Below are 16718 nucleotides of genomic sequence, written 5' to 3'. Positions count from 1 at the left end.
CATTTGTCACTACACTATCTTGTTTTACTCACCTTCTTGAGGTGAGTATCCTTTTTAACATTTCAAAAGAACTTTGTTGATTACCATGTGTGAATTCTCTGTCTAAGCAGGAAATAGATGGCCCCCACATCTTAGTGTTACATTTGATACAATTCATTGGTGTTACATTTGGTGTTACATTTGGTACCATTTATAAAAGAATAACCTTTATTTATTTTCCTTTAATCCTGACAGTGTAAAAGAATGAAGGTAAATCTACCCCATATTGTTTGGAGCGAAGCCTTCTTGCTTGCATTCGTGAAGAGATGTAGAACAAAGACAAAGGGCCCGGAAGTCCTACCATAAAACTGTGCAATTTTGCCACCTCTTCTTAATCTCTTCCACCCACTTAACTAAGTAAGCATACTTTCACTAAACAGTTAGACTACAGTTCCTATAAGGCATCTCTTGAGGAAATAATGTTTAACCCTGTAAATGCTACATGTTCTTACATACATGCTGCTAGTATTAACCCTATAAATGCTGAATACACTAACACAGTTCTTACTTCCTAAACTAGATATAAAATGGAGCAGCTGAATGTATACTGGTCCAGCACAGTCAGTGACCACCTCATCGTGGTTATCAGGAACGTTAAGCTCATTCTTGTACAGTTCTTCTGTGTAATTTTGCCACCTCTTCTTAATCTCTTCTGCCTCTGTTAGGTCCCTGCCATTTGGGTCCTTTATCATGCCCATTTTTGCATGAAACATTCCCTTCATCTCTCCAATTTTCTTAAAGAGATCTCTGGTCCTCCCTATTCTATTGTTTTCTTGTATTTCTTTGCACTGTTCATTTAAGAAGGCATTCTGATCTCTTCTAGCTATTCTTTGGAATTCTGCATTCAATTGGGTGTATCTTTCTTTTTCTCCCTTGCCTTTCGCTTGCCTTGCCTCTACTGTATATTCGTCAGGGATATGATTTAGTTCATATCTGAGTGGCCTAGTGCTTTTCCCTACTTTCTTCAGTTTAAGCCTAAATTTTGCAATGAGAAGCTCCTGGTCTGAGCCACAGTCAGCTCCTGGTCTTGTTTTTACTGACTGTATAGAGCTTCTCCATCTTTGGCTGCAGAGCACATAGTCAATCTGATTTCTGTGTTGACCGTCTGGTTGTCAAACACGTCCTTAGTGGGATGAAAGCAGAAATCTCCAAGCAGGAACGGGCAACAAAAAAGGCTTTATTCAGCTCAAAGGAAAAGTCAGCGCTGGGATTGAATTGCTCCCAGCGCTTTACATAGACATCCGGAGACAGGACCCCGCCCCCAGGCCACAAACCAGCATCCGCCCACAACCCTTTATAATCCCTCCTCCCCCTTGCAACTTTCCTTAGCAGTTTCAGTTTCAGTTTTATTTGATTTCTATACCGCCCTTCTCCCTAGGGACTCAGGGCGGTTCACAGGGCATATATAAATAACAATACAAAAGTTAAAAGGATGTTAAATCAGTGCCCGATTAAAAACAACAATAATAAATACTAAAAATCAATTTAAAACCCATATTCCCCCGTCAGGCCAGACCAGCTAATTCAAATAAGTGGGTCTTCAACCCGCGACGGAAGGATCGGAGGTCTGATGCCATCCGGAGCTCAACCGGCAGTTGGTTCCATAATGCCGGAGCGCCCACAGAGAAGGCCCTCCCCCTGGGGGCCACCAGTCGACATTCCCTGACCGGAGGCACCCTGAGGAGGCCCTCTCTGTGGGCACGTACTGGGCGGAGGGAAGTTCACGCTGCTCTATGTTGCCTCTACCCACCGCGCGTCCTACAGGCCTCCCCCCCCACGTCCAACAGTCTGCTGCTAAACAGATAAATAACCCAGGTAAGGTCCCATCCTTATGTCCGGAAGGCCAGCCTCGCCTCTGGCAGCTCCACAAGGGGAGGGGAGGCTGTAACTGCCCCCAAGCCTCGCCAGTGTCTTCTGAGCTCCGGAAGGCCTGCGACAGCGGTGGCAGCCCGTCCGGATGTTCGGCTGCCAGCTGGGGAGGCGGTGCAGCCAGCGGAGAGCTTGTGGTGGCCTGCGGCAGCAGCACCACTCAGCAGGGATGCGGCAACGTGTGTAGAAGCCCAGCAGCAGCCTCCGACATTTTGGGGGCACCGGTAAGGCCTGTGGCAGCCAGCTAGGAGGCAGTGGGGCCGGCGGAGAGGTTGTGGCAGCCTGCGGCAGCAGCAACACCCAGCAGGGAGGCAGCAATGTTTGTAGAGGCCCAGTGGCAGCCTCCGACATTTGGGGGCCCTGGTAAGGCCTGCAGCGGCAGCGGCAGTTGTTTGGGAGGCAGGGAGGGGGTCTGTCAAGCTGACGCAAAGCTTTTTTTTTCCCTTGCTGTATGTTGGGCCCACGGGGCTCGACAGGAGGCTCCCTCTACCAGGGCTCCACCTGGAAGACAAGAGAGTTTGGATGTGCAGTCGTCCACCCTACTGGATGATTCGGCCAGCCCCCCACCCGGCTTCCCTGGATACTGGTGATGAAATGCTCGAACCAGGCGGGGTGCATGAACGTCCACCTCCCCCTCCCAGGATGCCTCTGTAATGGGGTACCCCTTCCACTGAATAAGGTACTGCAACCTTCCCCTTCGAACCCGAGAGTCTAGGATTTCTTGAACTTCGAATTGGTCACCCGCTACAGGCCCTGGTCCCCCTTCAACTGGTCCACGGGATGACTCCACAACTGGCTTCAGTAAGCGACTATGAAATACAGGATGTATTTTTCCCAAATATTTGGGTAACCGGAGCCATACGGTCACGGGGTTAATGACCTGTATAACTTGGAAAGGTCCTAGGAACTTTGCCCCCAGTTTCTTGCACGGTACCTGCAGTCGCAGATACTTCGTGGAGAGGTACATCAGGTCTCCCACCTGGAAGGGCTTCTGAGGTCTCCTCTTTTTGTCTGCTTGCTCTTTGTTGGTTTCTCCGGCCTTTACTAGGGCCTTTTTTACTGCACCCCACACATCCCCCACCTGTGTCATCCACTCCTTAGGTTGGCAAGGTAAGGGATCCCCTTGGTTGTATTCAGGAATGGGAACGAACTCCCTGCCAAACACCACCCTGAAAGGAGAAAACCCAGTACTGCTGTGCACTGCATTGTTATGCGCCACCTCTGAGAATGCTAACAGGTCCACCCAGTTGGATTGTTGATATGACACATAGCACCGCAGGTAACGCTCCACCATAGCATTTGCTCATTCTGCTGCCCTGTTGGTGCTGTGATGGTATGCTGAACTAAGACCCTGGGATGACCCAATGGATTGGACAAATTCGCGCCAGAATCGAGCCATGAACTGCACCCCCTGGTCTGAGATGATTCTTCGGGGTACTCCATGTAGGTGATAGATGTGTGTAATGAACATCCAGGCCAGCCTTCAGGCAGACGGCAGTCCCTTACAGGGCGCAAAGTGCACCTGCTTAGAGAATAGATTGACCACCATCCAGATAACATCGTAGCCCCGGCTCTCTGGTAACTCAATGATAAAGTTCATTGCAATGTCCTGCCAGAGCCTGGTAGGATCTGCCACTGGTTGTAACAACCCCAAAGGCTTCCCTGTATGGGGTTTTGCAGTGGCACAGATGTGACAACCTCAGACGTAATCCTCAATTTCCGCTTTCATTCATGGCCACCAAAACTGCCACCTTGCCAGATGTAGAGGCTTTAAGAATCCGAAGTGGCCCACCTGTTTAGTGTCATGGCACTGTCAAAGTACCCCTTGCCGCATTGTTTGCGGGACATAGAGTTTATTCCCATGCCAGGCTAGACCGTCCTGTCTCATCAGGATGTCTGGGTGGTCTCTCAACCAGGAATCGTCCTGCAACACTTTCTGCAACTCTTGCGTCAGATCCCTTATCACAACATGGGACAGTGCTCTTGCCACAACCTGCTGGTAAGGGGGCACAATCGCCTGCACCACCTCCTCCCTCTTGCTATCATATTGTGGCAGTCTCGGGAGGGCATCGGCCAGGAAGTTTCCCCCCCCGCCCCGGCATGTATTTCAGAGTGAAACGGAACCTTCGGAAGTATTGCGCCCATCTAATGTGTTTTGGGGACAGGCGTCTTCGTGTTTGTAGTACTTCCAGGTTTTTGTGGTCCGTCCACACTTCGTACAGTTCCTTCGCCCCTTCCAGGAGGTGTCACCACGTCTCGAGCTCCCAACGCACAGCAAAAGCCTCCTTCTCCCAGATAGCCCATACACGTTCAGTGTTTGTTAACTTCCTTGATGTGTAGGCGCAGGGTTGCAAGGAGCCGTGACTTTTTCTCTGGAGAAGAACAGCTCTAACCGCGTCACTGGCATCAACCTGCACCACAAATGGTATGTCAGGGTCTGGGTGAAGCAGAACAGGCTCCCTTGCAAACAAGGCTTTCAAAGCCTCGAAGGACTGCTGACACGCCATAGACCATGCCAGTGGTTGACCAGGACGAGGCTTCGTCGCTGCCTGTTGGGTGTGTAGTAGGTCCGTAAGGGGTAATGCTATTGTAGCAAAGGATGGGATAAATTGCCAATAGAAATTGACGGCGAATCCTCGGCACCTGCCACTCCAGAACAGCCTTGACCTTGTTGGGGTCCATCTCCACCCCTGCCCCTGATATCCTGTAACCCAAGTAGTCCAACCAAGTCCTGTGAAACTCACACTTAGGCAATTTTACAAATAACTGGGCCTGTAACAGCTTCTTTAGCACCTGTCTCACCAAAGCGATGTGTTCCTCCATGTTGGTGGTATAGATGAGGATATCATCTAAGTACACAAGCACTCTGCGGTACAGGTGTTCATGCAACACCTCGTTAATGAGTTGCATGAATACCGTGGGGGCCCCCTGCAGTCCAAATGGCATAACCCGAAATTGATAACTGCCGAGTGGGCAATTGAATGCCATCTTCCATTCGTCACCTTGCTTAAGTATGCCTATAGTATGCCTCCCGTAGGTCTAATTTGGTGAATATCCTACCCTTTGCCAGGTGAGCCAGGAGGTCCTTCATCAGAGGAAGTGGGTACAGATGTTCAACACATACCCCATTTATACCTCGGAAGTCCACACATAAACACAGGGAACCATCCTTCTTTTCTTTAAACAAGACTGGTGCTGTGATTTGTGAACGGGCCGGCTGGATGAAGCCTCTGGCCAGGTTCCGGTCAATGTAGCGTCGCAACTCCTCCATTTCTCGTGGTGTCATTGCATACATGCGGGGCTTGGGTAGTTTGGCCCCTGGTACTATATCGATGGCGCAGTCGGTCGGTGAGGTGGCAGGACGTTGCATTCCTGTTCGTCAAAAACCTCGGCGAGGTCAGAGTACACGTCTGGGACTTGGTCCTCCTGTTCTGTACTGGCCTGGCATGCCCCTACCCCCTCACCGTTCCCCTCGGACTCCCCAGGGTCATGGGGTGGTGGTCGGGGACCGACCCCGATGCGTATGTTACGACAACCACCCTCCCACCAAATCATTGGGCCCCATTTATCTAGCCACGTGAGCCCCAGAATCACCGCCTCAGTCATGGATGGCACCACAATGAACCAGAGGACCTCCCAATGGGCCCCTATCTCCATCTGAATAGGCTCTGTTACGTGGGTAATCGGTGCTCCCCCCAAAAGGGACCCATCCACCTGTTCAAATCTGATTGGGGTGTTTGTTTCATTTTGATCCCAACCTCGGTTACTACCGCTTTGCTGATAAGACAGCTGGTACAACCGGAGTCAATCAGGGCCCTGTACGTTCCCTTATGTCCTGTCTGTGGGCTTACCAAAGCGATGGGGATGGCAAAGGGGCATACCGGCTCACTCACCATGGGGTCCTTGATCAAGTCATCTGCGCTATCATAGGCCACTAGCTGGTGCCTGGTGACCATTGTTTCTTCCCCCGTCTGGGACGGCCATCAGGAAGCCTTCCCTTCTGGCTGATGTGCTGCCCGTGAATGTTCCACAGCCTTTTTCAGCGTGGCGCCGCATGTTCCAGGGGTTGATGGGATAACACGTGGCACAGGAACTGGACACTCTGCTGCCCGATGTCCCGGCTGGTTGCAGCGGAAACACCGGAATGGTGGACGGGGTGCTGGGCCAGAGGCTCCTGGTATTGCGGACTGGGTCTTTCGTCCTTCTTCCCTAGGTCTCTCAACCATTTTCCGGGGCCCCGGTGGGTCCTCTGTTCTTCCCCAGAATTCCTGCAAACCCCTGTCCAGCTCGGCCGTCACCCGGAACCAGTCCTGCAGCCGGTTCGGGATGCCTCTGACGATACACGCCCAGCAGAGGGCCCCATCCAGACCTGCCCGGAAATGATGGACCAGGAGACATTCCAGCCATGATCTTAGTCTGCCGGCCACCCGCCAGAACTCATGGATGTGGCTGATGACATGGCTAAGAAACATTGCCAGGCGATCAGGGTGTCCGTCAAATGACATTGGTATTGGTGGCGGACCCCCATACCAACCCCGAGCCCCACGGTCCTGCAGGTGGCCCTGCCCCTCGCAGAGTGTCGTCTGCAGGTGCATAACATCGAGAGCCTGCTGCCCGCCAGTCCAAAGCCTCAGACGGCCTTGTCTGCCTGGTAGGCACTCCGTCCATCGATGGCCTGGTGTCCTGACCGGACTGTGACAGTACCGCCGGGACATGCACATCAGGACTGCCCACCTGGGACTTACCAAGGCTGGAGGGAACCCAGAACTGCGAACTAGCCAAACGGAAACGGGGCGGCCCTGAGCGAACTGGTTGCATCTCGGTACGAGACCATGGTGTTATATCATGTCCAGCCTCCGGCCCCAACCAAGAAAGGGACTCCCAGTACCCTATCTCGCCGAATCTGTCCCAGAAGATGTCCATAGTTTGTCTACCTGGCGCTGTGGAGTAGCTCCATTCTTCCTCATCGTTGTCAGTAAGGCACCTTTCACTCCATTCTGTAAAAGGTCCTCCAGCACCTGGTGTTTGCCCTCGACCAGGGTCCGAATGGCCAAGGGCAGGGCTAAACCACCACTCCCCCCCAGAAGCAAGATCCCCTGCCTCCTGGGGATCACTCACCGTGGTTACCGGCCGTGGGTCCTGCACCTTAGGCCTCACCGTCGGCTGAGCATCCCCTGGCTCTTTCACCCGTGTTGGTGCTGCAGCTCCAGCTGGCTCTCCTTCCTCAGCCACTGGGGCAGCCCCTTGTGTTCCCTCAGCCATACCTAAATAACACAGTAGGATAGGGCAAGGTGAGCAAGAAAAAGAGAGCGCTGACTTACTGTCAAACACGTCCTTAGTGGGATGAAAGCAGGAATCTCCAAGCAGGAACGTGCAACAAAAAAGGCTTTATTCAGCTCAAAAGAAAAGTCAGCACTGGGAGTGAATTGCTCCCAGCACTTTACATAGCCATCCAGAGACAGGACCCCACCCCCAGGCCACAAACCAGCATCCGCCCACAACCCTTTATAATCCCTCCTCCCCCCCCTTGCAACTTTCCTTAGCAATGTGGCTCACTCTGCTCTATGCTGCCACTACCCTCCGCGCGTCCTATAGGCCTCCCCCCACGTCCAACAGTCTGCTGCTAAACAGGTAATTAACCCAGGTAAGGTCCCATCCTTATGTCCGAAAGGCCAGCCTCGCCGCTGGCAGCTCCACAAGGGGAGGTGAGGCTGCAACCACCCCCAATCCTCGCCAGTGTCTTCTGAGCTTCGGAAGGCCTGTGACGGTGGGGGCGACCTGTCTGGATGTTTGGCTGCCAGCTGGGAGGTGGTGGGGCCGGTGGATAGCTCAATGAAGGCTACTCCATTTCTTCTGAGGGATTCTTGCCCTCAGTAGTATACCTGATGGTCATCTGAATTAAATTCACCCATTCATTTCCATTTTAGTTTGCTGATTCCTAAGATGTTGATGTTCAGTCTTGTCATCTCTTGTTTGACCACATCCAGCTTGCCTTGATTCATGGATCTTACATTCCAGGTTCCTATGGAGAAAACATCTTTACAGCATCAGACTTTCCTATCACCACGATACATCCACAGCTGAGTGTCCTTTCGGCTTTGGCCCAGTCGCTTCATTCTTTCTGGCGGTACTAGTAGTAGCCCTCTGCTCTTCCCCAGTAGCATATTGGATGCCTTCTGACCTGAGGGGCTCATCTTCCAGCGTCATATCTTTTTGCCTTTTGGTACTGTCCATGGGGTTTTCATGGCAAAGATACTGGAGTGGGTTGCCATTTCCTTCTCCAGTGGATCACGTTTTGTCAGAACTCTCTGCTATGACCTGTCCATCTTGGGTGGCCCTGCACGGCATAGCTCATAGCTTCATTGAATTACGCAAGCCCCTTCACCACAATAAGGCAGTAATCCATGAAGGGGATTGTTTTTATACCGATGTTTTATTAATTTTAATCAATGTAAACTACCTTGAGAACAGTGTGAACAGAAAGGCAGACTATAAACTTCCTAAAGAAAAAGTAATCAGCAAATATCTAATCAGAAAAAAACTTTCATGCTGAGGGATGTAATAGAAAAGAGTTTTCTTCAGTTTGGGGGACTTTCAGTTCTTTCAGAGCATTGGCTTCAACCACAACTGCCTCCCTCTTACCTGATGGCTAAGACCAACTCATGGAAAAACTCATCCACATTGAATTGGATCTTTGCACAGACCTCTTGCACCAAGGGTACCACAAATACAACTAGCAAGGAAGCCAAGGGCAACCTTACTGTTATGTCAAGGAACAGAAAGAGCAATAACCAGAGAGAGCTGCCCAGCTTTGTGGGAAAGGATGAACAACAAGCTTCTAGTGGGCACATAACTAAGAGAGCAAGACTTTCAAATCCTAATATCATTTACAGTCCAAAGAAATCACCTTAGAAATACTAAACAACAGAGTTAACAGAGGTCGATGGGGAACAAAAAGAACAATCTCCTTATCTCTAAGCCAGTTACTACATTGCAAGGAGCAGCTGTGTCAAGTTTTGAAGCACATTTTTTTCCTGCTGCAACAGTTATTGCTTCTCAGCTTGCCAACAAACTCGGGGGGGAGGGAATCAGATTGGAATGCATACTTCAAAGATTAAGGAAGCAGACCATGGGAGCCAAGGACATTTACCAGAGATACTTTCTCATAACAATATTGCTGCATTTAATTGGGCATCATGACCTGATCCAGAGGGAGGAGAGATATTTCTGTGCTTTCACTATGTAGGGCTTGGGTGTTCTGTACCAGCCTACTACTGGCCCTGCAGAAAAGGCAGGGACAACCCCTTTACAAACGGCAAGAGGCTGGAACTAAGCCTGCCAAATTTATTAACATAAAACAGAGCAAAACAAGACACGAACCATGAAACAGGAGCTATTCAAACGGTTGCCTTCAGCAAACCAGCCCTCCCACACATTCCCCTTTTAAACAGTTCAGAGCGTGGCTTCTCTCTGCCTCCTTCCGAGGTGCCCCATTGCCTTCCTCTGTTTACTCCTGATTGACTGACTGCCTCCTGCGTCGGGCGTCCTTGAACAGGGCCAGCTGTGGGTCATCTTCATCCACGCTGTCAGGCTCACACAGCTGGGTCTGCGTCGTAACCAGATGGGAGGGGCCTGGCTGAGGGCTATGCAGAGCCTCATCAGCAAGCTCCCCAACACCCTCAGCAAGCTCTCCAACAGCCCCCTCCTCCTCCTCTGAATTGTCCGACCCAACTGCCGAACCCACAGGCTGACCCTGAATCACAACATTGGGTGGGGTTTTGCCAGAGATGGTTTTGCTTTCATAAGTGCTGAAATGATGTACTCAATAAAGTTTTACATTAAGAGATCAGAATGTCTCAAAGGTATTTGCTTGGTTGGGTTCATCAGTTGGAACCTTGACAAGCTGATTGATTTATAGCAGGCTGAGTGGCTTCCATCTAGCAGAGGCCAAGAGTGTATTCTACTCACATTTAGGCAACCTAAAAGTCCCAGTATATTGTTCAAAATGAGGCCTTTTCTTCACACCTTTTCAATCTTTTTAAAATGGGTGTTCTGCTCAGAGGAACTCAGCCCACTACTGAGCCAATCTGGCCCTAAGATTACTGCCACTTTAAAGAATAAATGTGACTATCCAATTTTAGATAATCTCAAGGACACCTTATTAACTCAGCCACTGAGAGATGACTGTGCAGGCAAAAATTCTGCTCTCTCTACAGCAAGGCACTGTACAGACAACCCCCTGGGAAAAAATCTGATTAACTCTTTTAGTGCCCTGCCAGATTCAAAATAAGCTGATATTATCCAAAGACTGGATGACTTGAGAGAAACCTCAGTGGCAACACATAAAGCAGCCAGACCTTTAATTGATCTGATTTCACCAACTACCCAAGGCAGCTGCCAGCCCATTGAGAAAAGACTTGTACGCATGGCGGCCTACTCCTCTTACCTGGGGAATCTAGATCCCCATACCATCAATATAAGGTCCCCTGGAGCAGATTCAAATTCTTCCATCCTGCCCCCTGTCAAAGCACTACAACATGCAGAAACTTCCAAGAACCAAATGCTGCTGATATGAAGACTTTGACCGTCTCTAAAACTTTGGAACTACAATCTGAGCCAGGCAGTGGCCTGCTTCAGGAATATAACATGGACATTTGTGGCTTAACTCATCCAATAACTGCCACTGTCATGGTTCCAACAGATGAAACTCTTCAAAAGAACTTTGAGGCATTGTTTACCTTAAAGGATCTTTTATTCGAGTAGCATAATATCGGCACTACATAATTGAAGCCAAAAACTGAATTCCCCTCCCCTGGGCACCTAGTATCAAAGCACAATTCCCTCCTCCAATTTACAGTCATAAATCACATTCCCCAATTAGCTTGAAGCTCTCCCGCCCAATTCTTTATCAACTCTGGACTCAATAACCTTGATTCTCACACTAAGTTTAGTGTTGTTATGTCTAGCTGGACACTCATTCACATCCCCCCATCCCAGCATCATCTAACTCTAAAAGGGAAAGGGAAAATATGGCTACATTTCCATCTGTTGTCAATGCAAAAACATCCAATGTTAGCAGCATTGACATCCGCCCGCCCACCTTACAAAAAAGGACAAATCCTGTAATGTAAACAAAAGCACAGGTTAGAGATTGCCTTTCGGTTTATTGGGGTGTTTCTACCTATTAATGAGTCTGTCAGCTTTCACATCGCTAGACTTCACCCAAGTGGCCTCAGACAATGAATATCCCTTTCATTGTACTAAATACTGCAATTTCCCTTTAAAAATTCTAGAATAAAGAATACGCTTTACTTTATAGTGAATCTGTCCTGCCACTATGAGGGGTCCAGGTGCCTTCTTAGGGGGAGGTCCTAAAGTGGAACCCCGATAAGGTTTCATCAGGCTGCAATGGAAAACAGGGTGAGCGTTTCCTAAGAGCTTAGGGCAGTGGTGGCGAACCTTTTAGAGACCAAGTGCCCAAACTGCAACCCAAAACCCACCTATGTATTGCCAGGTGCTGGGTGGGCGTGGCCCGTCAGGTGGGCATGGCTATGGTGGAAATGGCAGACTGGGTGGGCGTGGCCAGGGTGGGTGTGGCCAACTCGATGTTGCTCTGGCGGGTGGGGCAGTGGGCAGGAGGGCATCTTGCTCAGTGAGTGAGGGGGCATGGGGGGAGGCTCCTGAGCCCCGCAGCTCTTCCAAGGGTGGGGAGGAGGGGCTGTGCTGGGATTGGGGCTCCTCGTGCCTTCTGCTGCCCACCTGCTCTCTTCTGCTGAAGATGCCGCAGGTCCACTTGCCTGGTAGGGCAGGGCCGTGCTCGTGCACAGGGACGCACATAGGGCTGCTGCCTCGCTTTCCGTGCTGGGACTGGGCTGGACTGGGCGTGGAGCCTCCTCATGGCTTCTTCCCCCATGGACATCGGGAGCGCCCACCCCACCTACCACTCGTCCTGGGGCAGCTGCTGCCATCCCACACTCTCCAGCCCGTCGCTGGCCAACCTTCCTCCTCCATCCTTCTGCTCCTTCTGCGGGCAGACTGTGGCTTACTGAGCTGGGCACGCCTCTCCCCATATGTGTCCTCAGGCAGAGGAGCCGGGCAGCCACAGCTCTCGCTCCCCTCCGGCCTCCATCTGCCAAGGCCCGAGCTCGGTGTGCCCGGCTAGCTGGCGATAGGCTGGAGAGCGAAGGATGGCAGCAAGTGCCCCGGGATGAGAGGTAGGTGGGGTGGGCATTCCCAATGTCCGCAGGGGAAGAAATGGCAAGGATGCTCCACGCCCAGCCCAGCCCCGGCATGGCACAGAAAGTGAGGCAACATCCCCATGTGCATCAGACCCAACTCTTGCAGAGTGCCCTTCTCCCACCGCCCAAACCCAGTTCGTTACCTCCACCCAGCTTGCTCCACAGCCTCATGGCAGCGGCATTGGGCAGGAAGCGGGAAACGGGGCTTGCTGAGGATCGAGCCGCGTTTGCCGCTGCTGCCACCCTTGCAGCCGGCAATCATCAGGGGCCCATCACAGGAGGACTCAGGGGCACCGGAGTCGAGTCCTACAAAGCCCACCTTCTTCTTGCCCGAGCTGCCCAGATACACGCCCCCATTGTGTAACTTCTGCAGTGGCACCTACGCGGAGGGCGATAGCACGTGTGAGGGAACAGCCACGCATGGCAGAGGCGTGGCTCAGGGCCGGAGGGGAGGCTGGGCAGAGGGCGATTGTGCGATTGCACCTCCCCTCTGGCCCTGAGCAGCTCCTCTGCCGTGCGTGGCTGTCCCCTCATGTATGCGATCGCCCTCTGCACCGGCACCACCACCACCAGTGCCCCCAATCTGCCGAGCCTCCCCTCCAGCCCCTAGCAGTGCCTCTGCCATGCGCAGCTGTCCCCTCATGCATGCAATTGCTCTCTGTGCCGGTGCCGGGAATCTGCCCAGCCTCCCCTCTGCCTGCTTTGCGCAGCTCCTCCTGGGCCCCCTGCACCCACCATTAACCCTCCTTCCACCATGCAGGGTAAGGTTGCCGCCCCCGCCCCCACCAAGATGGGGGCGGGGGGGAGGCCTAACTGCAATGATGGCTTCCCTGCTCCGGGGTCCTGCCGCCATAGCCCCACGAGGCCAAGGCACCCTCCTCTGGCCACCATTACCGTTCTGCATGCTGCCATCACCGGATGAGGCCAAGCCAAGGCAAGGCACCCCGGTTAGCCACCACGGGGTTAGGGAGTTTTAATTCTACTGTGACCGGGTTAATGATCTTTACAATGGGGAAAGGTCCCAAGAACTTTGGTCCTAACTTCTTACTAGGTAATTTGAGCCGTAAATATTTAGTCGACAGATAAACCTTTCCCCCAACTTGGAATGTTCTTTGAGGAGCCCTTTTTTTATCTGCCTGCTTTTTATTTCATTTCATTTCATTTCATTTATTGGATTTCTATACCGCCCTTCTCCCTAGGGACTCAGGGCGGTTCACAGGGCATATATAAATAGGTATACAAAAATTAAAAGAAAATTAAACCATGCCCAATTAAAATACAGCAATAGTAAAATAATAAAACCAATTAAAAAACCCATATTCCCCTTCAGGCCAGACCAGCTAACTCAAACAAGTGGGTTTTCAACCCGCGACGGAAGGATCGGAGGTCCGATGCCATCCGGAGCTCAACCGGCAGTTGGTTCCATAGTGCCGGGGCACCCACAGAGAAGGCCCTCCCCCTGGGGGCCACCAGTTGACATTCCCTGACTGGAGGCACCCTGAGGAGGCCCTCTCTGTGGGCACGCACAGGGCGGAGGGAAGTTGACGCCGGCAGCAGGTGGTCCTCGAGGTATCCCGGACCCATGCCATGTAAGGACTTAAAGATCATAACCAAGACCTTGAACCTCACCCGGAAGACAACTGGTAACCAATGCAGCTTGCGGAGCAAAGATGTAACATGGGAGTACCGGGAAACTCCCAAGACAACTCTCGCGGCCGCATTCTGTACCAGTTGGAGCCTCCGAGTGGTCTTCAAGGGAAGCCCCATGTAGAGAGCATTACAGTAGTCTAGGCGAGAGGTCACGAGCGCATGAGTGACCGTACACAGGGCATCCCGGTCCAGATAGGGACGCAACTGGCGCACCAGGCGAACCTGGGCGAAAGCCCCCCTAGTCACGGCTACTATATGGTCTTCCAGGGTAAGTCGTGAGTCTCAGAAGCCTTTTTTAAAGCAGTTTTTGTGGTTTTCCAAACTTCTTCCTACCCCCTTCCAAACTTTTCCAAACTTCTTCCTACCCCCTCACCCATTGATCAAGTCTCTAAGAAGCGGAGGGTGCCTGGGGGTATTCGGCTATCAGGCTGAACTCTTTTACTGTGGCTACTCTGTTAGGCGTGAAGCCGATGCTGCTGTGAACAGAGTTATTGTAAACCACCTCTGAGAAAGGGAGGAGGTCAGTCCAGTTTGTTTGTTGGTATGAAACATAACATCTGAGATATTGCTCCACCATCTTGTTAGCAGATTCAGCCGCCCCATTAGTAGACATCTGAAAAGCAGATGATAGACCTTGAGATGATCCAATTAGTTTAAGAAAACTTCTCCAAAACGTACCTGTGAACTGCAACCCCCTTGTCCAAAATTATTCTTTTAGATGCACCATGCAGCCGGTAGATGTGTTTCAAGAACATTTTGGTCAGTCGTTGGGCAGATGGGAGCCCTTTGCAGGCGATGAAGTGAGCCTGCTTTGAGAACAGATCTATCACAGTCCAGATGACTGTATGTACTTTCAGGTAGATCTACTATAAAATCCATAGCAATTTCTTCCCATGGTTGAGAAGGGTCTGCCACTGGTTGCAATAACCCAGGGGGTTTCCCTGGAATTCTTTTCATGGTGGCACATACAGCACAACTCCGGACATAGTTTTCCACGTCCCGTTTCAATCCCAGCCACCAGAATTGCCGGCGGATGAGGTGTAGAGTTTTTAAATACCCAAAGTGCTCAGCCTGTTTTACGTCATGGCCATGTCGGAGAGCATTAAGGTGGAGGGTCTCTGGCAAGTATAGCTTTCCCCAGTTGTAAACCAAACCATTCCTGCATGTTAGAGAGGTTTGATTGTCCTTGAACCATTGGTCAGTGAGGATCTCTTGTTTTATTTTCTTTGCCCCAGGGTCATCAGGGTTAGGGGCTCTTGGAGGTGGGACTCTGCACAGCGTGAGTTGAGAAGCAGTTTGTGGATTGGAGATAATTGCCTCATTAACCTCTTCACGCTGCCTTTTGTACTGGGGCAGTCTGGATAGAGCATCAGTTAAGACATTTTTCCCTCCCGGTATGTACTTTAGAGTGAAGTTAAAATGGTTAAAGTACTGCGCCCATCGCACTTGTTTCGGGGACAATTTGCAGGGAGTTTTCAGTGCTTCTAGATTTTTTTTGTTGAAAATTTTATTAAATATACATTTAAAAACAAAAGTGGACATGATTCAACTTCCCTAGCTACAACACTACTATTAATATTATCTTATGTTACAGAAAGAAATAACAAAAACCTAAAATACAATCTATAACAGGACAGAGTTAAAAAAAACTGTACATATAAGATCTGTCGGTTTTTTTAGTAAACTGTCATTCAGTCCTCAGCATTATATTTACGTATCTTTCAGTTATGTCCATTATATAGATGCTAATAAAAAAATCCTTACATTATCAACCAATCAAACAATGTTCATCTCAGCGATCCTCCTTAACTCTAACCAATTGTACAAATTTTGCCAAATTTCATAATACTCCGTTTCATTCCTATTTTTGATCTCTAGGGTTAACCTGTCCATTTCAGAGCAGGATAAAATTTTATCTATTATTTCTTCTTCAGTGGGTGTTTCCTTTCTTTTCCATTTTTGGGCATATGCCAGTCTTGCTGCAGTTAAGATATGTACTAATAAGTAGAGAGATGCTTTACTGAGATTATCGCTAATAATCCCTAATAAAAAGATTTCTGGTTTTAAATCAATTTTTGTTGTAACATTTCTTCCAACCAATTTTTAATCCACTGCCAAAAAATTTTCGCTTCTGAACATTCCCACCACATATGATAATAAGTCCCTGGAAGCCTTCTGCATTTCCAGCATATTGGTGAGATTTTTTTATCTATTTTTGCTAACCTTGTAGGGGGAAGATGCCATCTATAAAACATCTTGTACAAATTCTCTTTATAGGAGGTGGCTAGCATTAACCTCCTATTTCTATCCCATAGTAGTTGCCAATTATCTAAGTCAATATTATAACCAAAATTTTTACTCCAGGTTAACATTGTTTCTTTTACCTGTTCTTCTAATAAATCCTGTTCTAATAAATATTGGTATATCTTTTTTATCAATCGATCTTCTGTTCCTAGAAGAATTTTATCTAATTGTGTATGCTCTAATTTTATCCCTGGATCTTTTTTATCTTTTCTGTATCGTGACTGTATTTGTAAGTATGCCCACCATTCCAACTCTACACCATCTTCTGATAATCTTTTTCTTGTTTTCAGGTCTCCATTTTCATCTAAGAGAACTTTATATGCAATTACACTTCCTAGATTTATAAATTTGGGGTGCATAAAAATCTCTAATATAGATAGCCAATTGGGAATTTCTATATAGTTAATTTTTTTAATTTTTATCCACGCATCTAATAGTGCCCGTCTAATATGAAAATATGAAGGTCGGCAGTTTGGCGGGTTGAATCCCGAGTGCTGCGTAACAGAGTGAGCGCCTGTTACTCGTCCCAGCTTCTGCCAACCTAGCAGTTCGAAAGCACATAAAAATGCAAGTAGAAAAATAGGGACCACTATGGTTGGAAGGTAACAGCGTTCCGTG

At 49.7% G+C, this 16718-nt stretch overlaps 1 protein-coding gene across 1 annotated transcript in view; it reads right to left on the bottom strand.

The window, feature by feature from the left end:
- The window catches only part of LOC310648267 (uncharacterized protein), a 429113-nt gene that overhangs the window by 57829 nt on the left and 354566 nt on the right, over positions 1-16718 (bottom strand). The gene's annotated exons all lie outside the window — the stretch shown is intronic.

The sequence above is a fragment of the Vipera ursinii genome, assembly GCF_947247035.1.
Source record: "Vipera ursinii genome assembly, chromosome: W".
Taxonomy (NCBI): Eukaryota; Metazoa; Chordata; class Lepidosauria; order Squamata; family Viperidae; genus Vipera; species Vipera ursinii.
Note: the sequence above shows the minus strand (reverse complement) of the source record. Positions and strands in the feature narration are given on the sequence as shown.